This window comes from Volvox carteri (genome assembly GCF_000143455.1).
Source record: "Volvox carteri f. nagariensis unplaced genomic scaffold VOLCAscaffold_15, whole genome shotgun sequence".
NCBI classification, from domain to species: domain Eukaryota; kingdom Viridiplantae; phylum Chlorophyta; class Chlorophyceae; order Chlamydomonadales; family Volvocaceae; genus Volvox; species Volvox carteri.
In genome coordinates, this window is record NW_003307558.1 from 1438774 (window position 1) to 1446738 (window position 7965).

A 7965-nucleotide genomic window follows, 5' to 3' on the forward strand; every position below is an offset into this window, starting at 1 on the left:
ACTGGTCAGCAATCCTCTAATCTCAACAGGGGTGGACCACTTCTAATCCCGAATCCAGAGTGGTGGTCTAATCCATATCCTAGGGTCGGGGTTCTAATCCTAATCCTGTGGCCGGGTCCCAATCCCAATCCTGGGGGGGGTCCCAATCCTAATCCTGGGGCCGGACCGCAATCCTAACTCTGAGGCTGGGGTCCCAATCCTAATCCTCTTGGTCGTGTCGTAATCCTTATCGTGGAGCTGTTATCGTGTGACTGATTCGGTAAAACGTTAATTTTGGCTGGGGGGCCCAATCCTAATAGAAGGGTGCCTTGACACGGAAACACACAGTGCCATACAGGCGCGAGGCGATGGCAATGCAAGTGCGTAAAAAAACCCAATGCAATTTTACAGCGGGTATATGATCAAACGAAGTAAAACTTGAAACATAAAAAGCAGGCTGACGAAGCTGCGCATCCTGGCCATTTCTGCAGTATCGTGCCATACGAAGAGTTTAAGCAGGGATACTGCGTCTAAACACCTTGATTCAAGCATCTGCAGATGCGACTGTGGGGCGGTCGAAGATAAAATGCACGTTGAGAGAGGTGATCCAATGGATCACCATCCACACTTGCAGCGCGCCAGAGATCTTCCATGCCATAAATACCAGGGGCTTTCACAGCTATGAAGCACAACCCAATAAGCAGGACATGCCTCGTGAAACGATGTCTACTTATGATATTGAGCCAAAAGATGTTAACATGTGCGCATAACAATAGGCTCATTCATACAAAGCCCGAAGCCCGAGAATTAACAACAAGCAGGCAGAGCAAACACGTCCTTGGAAGGAGTAGCTGAGAGAGGTGATCCAATGGATCACCATCCACACTGGCAGCGAAGCAGAGACCTTCAATGCCATAAATACCAGGGGCTTTCGCAGCTATGAAGTACAACCCAATAAGCAGGACATGCCTCGTAACACGATGTCGACCTATGATGTTGAGCCAGTAATGTTAGCACGTGCGCATAGTAGAAGAATTATTCATAAAGTTTCCGACATTTAACCTACTAATATTTTATAAGGACGCATACCACGCGACTGCCTTTGGAAGCGTCCCTCCATGTCGTGCAGTTGGTTCCGGAGGAGGCGCGGACGCCATCCATACGTCATCGTGTCTTGACCATTCTCGTCAATTTTTGCAGATTGTTTTATCGCAATTTTACTGATCAGCAGACGCCTGTCAGAAGCATGGCTGGAGCTCCTGGAGCGTATGGCTTCCGTGATCAGGAGCATGAGCGCACACATCACACGCGACATCACTTAGTATGACATGGCATAGCAACTTTCTAACCCAGTCTGAACGGTAGCTGGATTTGATAGTCCTCCTATATAGCAGTATCCTAATTGCCAATCATTGCGGTGCCCTAATCTTAATCCAATACCAGTGTACTAATCGTAATCCTGGATATAGGTATTTATCCTAATCCTGGGGCCGGGTCCCAATCCTAATCCTGGGGCCGGGTCGCAATCCTAATCCTGGGGCCGGGTCCCAATCCTAATCCTACACTCGGGTCCTCATCCTAAACCTGGCCTCAACTTTGTATCCTAATCCTGCCCCTCTTTCCGAATCCTAATTCCTGCCTGACCGGTACCCGAACCCAATCCCTAATCTTTGCAACCCTCTGCTCATGGTTGCAATAACCAGCAGACGCTCATTACGTTTCCGTGTTGCGATCACGACGGAGCCAAACGAGTTACGCACTACGGAGGTCCTCAATGCGACAACACTGCTTGCACGTTATTACATCCCTTACGTGCCTTTTGCTTACAATGCCGCACTCAGTTCTTCGAGCCTGTTCAATTGAAAGCCCTCCTTAGCCAGATACTGTGGATAAGGGCTAACTTCAGCTGGCCATCCGCTATACCCACATCCTTCATAGTCTGATCCACCTGAAACCTGACAGAAGGCCTATGTCGTGCACACATGCAATCGGTGACCTAGCGTTAATAAGGCCCCAATCCTGATGACAAGCGTCGCTCCTCAGCAACCACTGCCTCTCCCCAATTTCCTTGCCAGTGTTCCTGCCTACTGCATCATCAAGCGCGTGTCCTGCAGCTGTCCTGCTACACAAGCTGTGCCACACGTTGCAGACTAGACCAGCCACTCCATGTACCCGGCTTGGTCACTTCCGTACCATTGTACTTCCGTAAACCAGCCCACCAAGACGCAGCCTACTCGGCATGCTACATGAGCGGCAAAGGTTGTTGGCTTTGGGACTCTGAGGAGGGTTCCTGCCCATACGTGGATCCCAAGGGTGACGGCGAGGCGTACGAGGGCGACTGCAACGACAAGAATTACGCTTTCTGCTACAGAGGCTGGGGGGAGAAGAAGCAGCAGCCCTGATGTGGGACTGGCACCCACGGCCGGTCGTTCTTGCATGTCACTCCTGCATATACACGGCCGGTCCTGGTATATCATCGTCACTAAGAGCATAATTACCTGTGAGCCGTTCATTTCATCAATCATGCTTGGGCTAGGACTGAGAACGAGAGTACACGGTGTTTCCCCTGATGAGAGACTTCCTGGATTGCTTGCAATGAGAGTTCCGTGCGTGTTGTTCTGTGATCCTACGGTCAAGGCGATCAGCTGGAGCCCGAATCAGCCGGACCTCCGAGGGGCGGACTGCCGTTCCTGACCGGTCTTGCAAAGTGCGCCGGCTTCCCTGACTGTTCTTGCAAAGTGCGTTGGCTTCCCCGACCGCTGCCTCGTTCACTGTGCAGAGGGCGAAACAGCCCAGCAGTTTGCGCATGATGGGCCTGTATGGATAAAAGAGGCCCCGCCCTTTCCCTGGCTTCGAGGAAGCCGACACAGCCAGACACAAGAGAACCCTCGTGTCTTAAAGCAGAAGAGGTCTGACGCACTCAGAAATATTGCAGTATAATGTGACCCCGTCACGACGCGGTTTATACGATTACCTCTATAAAGTACCATGTAGGCACGGCGGGCCGGGCATGTGAAGTGCCCCTCCGCTGATCCTTCTGCTCATGGAACAAAACTCACACCGGCCATGTGACACTTATTCATCCGTTTAGGCTCCCCAGCCGCCAGCAGCAGCCATAGCCCATGACTATCTTGGCTGGTGGCGGCGACACGTAAAGGCTCGATTGAAGTTTGGATATTTGGAGACTTTTGAGGGCGGGGTTTGTTTGCATGGTAAGCGAGGCGGTTGTGGCTCGCCTTGAGGACTGAGGATCGATGACGTGCCTCGCTTTTCGTAGAGTCCCATATAAAGGGGAATATATACTAGCCTATTCTAACTTCAGGCATGGGCCGCCTGAGTAGGTTTATCAATATCGGTTAATGTATCACATGACCTGCTCGCCATATGCCCATACTTTTTGGCCACCGAATCCAGGAGGCCAAAACCCATGATCGAATCCTGATGGTGTCCTGTAACTTTTATCTTCGGATGCTTCATGCTGCAAGGAGATGCAAGCATTTTCCCCCAAAACGTCCTATATTCTATTATTTGATTATAGCCGCACGTGCAATTAAACTTCCGTGGTTGCAGTTGGTGAAGGCCGGACAAGGAGCAGAAACTCATGGTTGCAATAACCAGCAGACACTCATTACGTTTCCGTGTTGCAATCACGACGGAGCCAAACGAGTTACGCACTACGGAGGGTCCTGGACGTGACAACACTGACGTTATTACATCCCTTACGTGCCTTTTGCTTCCGCACTTACAATTCCGCACTCAATTCTTCGAGCCTGTGTAGCCAGCCCTGGGATACAGTTAACAAGCCCGACGGAAAAAGATAGCAACCTCGGTCGCTGAAGTTATTATTTTTGTCGACTGCAGGCAGCAGGACGCTGAATGCAAGGATGTATGCTGTGGGCAGAATCCTAAGTTGCAGCATGCTCACACCTCCCGTCCACCCCCAATGGTCTCGACACATCGGCACGAGTGACCCCGGGCTCAGCACGGGGCCCCGAGGCCAGCTCGATACGCCACAACATCATCCTGTACTCCCTAACTCGATCCCCCTACCAGCAGCTTCCGAAGCGTGAAAGCAAAGACGCTGCATCCGGATGCGCGCCGCCCAAGCCCGCGTACACCCCAAGCTTTGCAGAAGTATTGCATAAATGTGGGCTCGCATTCACCAAACAATTTGGCCGCCGGTCCCCTTGATCTTGTCAGCATCCTCTTAGACTGGTAGCTACACCGCAGCACTTGTACCTCACGTAATAGCAAATCGGTCATGTACGGTAACTCACACACTTCGCACAGCTCCGCATGGCTGCCGAGGCGACACGGCGGACAGTACGGCGCAACTACAAATGTGTGTATTGGTTAGGAGGGAGCATTCGCTGTAACAACACACACGCATGTGTAGTATTGTTTACACAGAATACCTCGTGCTGTGGTGATTGATAGCTCGAAAAATGAAGGCGCGGGTATCGCCCAGCGACACCACTGCCGAGCTGGGGTCCACCTGTCGAGCCCTACAGCCATGTAAGGGTTAAACAAAGCCAATCGCGACAGAACGGTACGACACTCGTGGTCAGTGGCCATGTAGCCCTTCATATTCACGGAGTTCGAACAAAGGGCGACATGTCCCCCTTTTCACTGGCGAAGCTACAGGCGGCCCCTGGTGCCATTTGACCGGACAGCTGAAGGGGGCGTACATGCAGTACTAGGAGGCTAGGAGTGCAGCCGTGCGGCTGTATTCCCTCCTAGTGCAGCAAGAGCAGCAGGAAGAGCAACGTGACGCAATTGAGCTTCCGGCAAAGAAGACACGACGGCCATGGCCGGACTTCAACTGCGACTATAGCTTCCGATGGCAAGGGCAACAGGTCATTAAATGGTCAGAGACAACGGATGGTTCGCCTGCATGAAGCGGCCGCTGAAGTTGAAGCCGCTTGGTGTGGCCTAGTCGACGGCCACCCATCCTCGAAGGAGGAAGCCTGATGGCGATGGAGACGTATCTAGACACGCCGCAAAAAGCATTTGGAAATCAGGCGAAGGAGTTGGTCATTGAGCACAACCGTGGCTGGGACGTGGTGGACCAGCTGCAAGGAATGCCCTACACGGCAACTGAGGAGGAACGCCAGGCTGTCAAAGCTGCTGCAGAGTTTAACATGGCGGCGAAAGCGGCCGTGAAGGGGCAGCTGATGCAAGGGATGGCCCCGGCGCAGCAGGTGGCAGCCAGGGGGGCTGCACACAAGGGCCCATGCCATCGCTGCGGTAACATGGGCCATTTCGTGAAGGAGTGCACAAACCCGCCAAAGTAAGCCAAGCATGCGGCAAGGCAGTAAGAGTCGACAGCTCGTGCTGCAGCACTAGTGGTAGCTTTTTGGGGGATTCTGACTCTCCCCTCGAGATTATTGGAGTTTCACGGTAGCTGGCCTCCACCCAGCCTGCCTACCGAAGGAAGACTAATTTCGTTGCTCGCAGATATACCGTTTGTAACGTACGATGATCCCCATAAATACACTCTATATATTCACTAATGTTCCCTTTGAACATGGGCCGAATGAACAGGTTTATCCGAACACGAGCCCTTAAACCCACCTGCTCCCCATATGCCCATACTTTTGGCCTCCGAATCCAATAGGCCATAACCCATGATCGAATCCTGATGGTGTCTAATAATGTTTATTTCGGAGGAGACGCAAGCACTTTTCCCCAAACATTTCTTTATCTTTTATTTATTTATAGTCGCAGATGGAATTAAATTCGTTGAATAAGACCTCGAAGGCCGGACATGAAGCACAAACTCATGGTTGCAATAACCAGCAGACGCTCATTGCGTTACCGTGTTGCGATCACGACGGAGCCAAACGAGTTACGCACGACGGAGGTCCTCAATGCGACAACACGGACTTGCACGTTACTACATTCCTTACGTGCCTTTTGCTTACAATGCCGCACAGAGCCGCACTCAGTTCTTCGAGCCAGGGCTGTGTAGCCAGAGGGTTGCAAAAACGGTCTAATCCCCCAATCCCGGGGGGTGGTAGTGGTCAGCCATCCCCCCATCCTGGCTGGGGTGACCGACTCCCATCTCCCATCTTAGGGGCCCGGTGCTAATCCCATCCATCCTGCCAGCCTGGGTCCCATCCCCAATCCTATGGCCAGGGTTTCCAATCCCATCCTGCAGCTGTGTTCCCCCAATCCTCATCCTGCCAGCCAGGGTCCCTTCCCAATCCCTTCGACCAGGGCCATCCCCATCCTGCAGCTGTGTTCAGATCCGAAAGCTGTCAGCCAGGGTCCCATCCCCATCCCTTGCCAGCTACAAACCTACTCCTTATGTTTACACAGGTGCTGTAATATCGGCTTTCTCTTTAGGCGTAAATCAGGGGAATGACCAGGGTTATTTTCTATTTCCGCGAGATATTTTTCTCTTGCTCTATGGCTTATTTCCTCTAGCGTCAAATTCCGCCCGGCTGTGTTCGTTCCGAAGCAGACTGAAGCGACAAACGCTCGTTGAAGCGGATCTCGACTGAGGAAGAACTCGCATCACAGAGGTCTACGTATCTAATTGCACACTGGCTGCTATTGCAAATCGCGCGTCCTAAGGGGGGAAGGACTGTTATGTTCGAAGGACGGCCACAGCAACAAATTATAATGCTGTGGTTAGAATGGCAGAACGTACAAGGGTGTTCTGTCAAAATGTCCATGGCTGGGAACGTGCACCATTGGTTCAGGTTCATAGCGCAGGAGTTCAGCTGCACATTCCGGCGCCAACATCCCACGTTGGGTGCGCCAAAGCGCTACGATAAACAACCTGATAACATTACATCAAGCCAGACAGTCCAATTGGAATGCTTTTGAGTCGACTTGGACTTCTGCGCAAGAATTGCTCCTATGCACTATAATGTGCAGAGTTACGTGGAGTTGTGCCACAACAAAATAATAAAGACTGCAAACTTTCTCAGAGTTGTGCATACTGGCTTGGGAATGCGGTGCGGCATGATGCGGCCAGCATCTTCGCGCCTTGCAACTTCAGCTCAGTTTGCATGAATATAACCAATAAAACATCACAGTACTAGAGAAGCAGTTTGTATGAGGAAGTAACATGAAAGCTTAACAACTAACTCCAGGGTGGGCCTCACTTTGAGCCAGGACCCCCAAAGCGGCTTGCTGTTGATAACGTTTTGTTGGCTTAGATGCGACGGAGCGAAGCGACCGGATCTTCTAAGGCTGGTTCTGTGGTGCTGTCGTACAACTGGGGTCGCAGTGGCGACTTCATTCTTGCTGCTCTCCTGGTGAAATCACTATGCCTTCACGCAGAAGAGCATACAGCCTTGTCCAACTAGTCAGCGTGACAGGCTGTACTTGGACCCCCAAACCGGCTTGCTGTTGATAACGTCTTGCATGTTGATACGCCTCCTGCGGACTTGTCCCCCAGTAGGGTCTGCAGATTGCATACAGATTACGTTCGGGTCTTATTCAAAGTGTCCCAAACTTCGTCTTGGAAGACGCCCACCTTCTTAAGCGCAAGCTAGTAACAGCCCGACGACCGTTTGTTATCTCTTCCAGAATGGCATCCGATGGTGCCCTGGGTGTGGATGTGCATGGGCCGGACAAGGTAAGAACGGGGTTGGACTGCGTCTGACTGAAGAACTGGCACCAATGGTGCACGTTTCTCACATTTACACCAAGTCGCGTTCCATGCCTGTTCTATTCCCAATGGTGTTAACCTTCTGCAGAAGCGTCAAAAGCTGGCAAAATTGACGGGGTTGGGCTTCGCCAGGGACATGGCCGAAGTCATCGTGGAAACGCTTGGGATGGACCCCATCGGGCAGTCGGCCGATGCCGGAGCAGGACTTCCTTGTGTTTGAGTTTGGTTAGCTATGGGACGCGACTTATAAGCAGAACTTCCTTGTGTTTGAGTTTGGTTAGCTATGGGAAGCGACTTGCAAGCAGGACTTCCTTGTGTTTGAGTTTGGTTAGCTATGGGAAGCGACTTGCTAGCAGAACTTC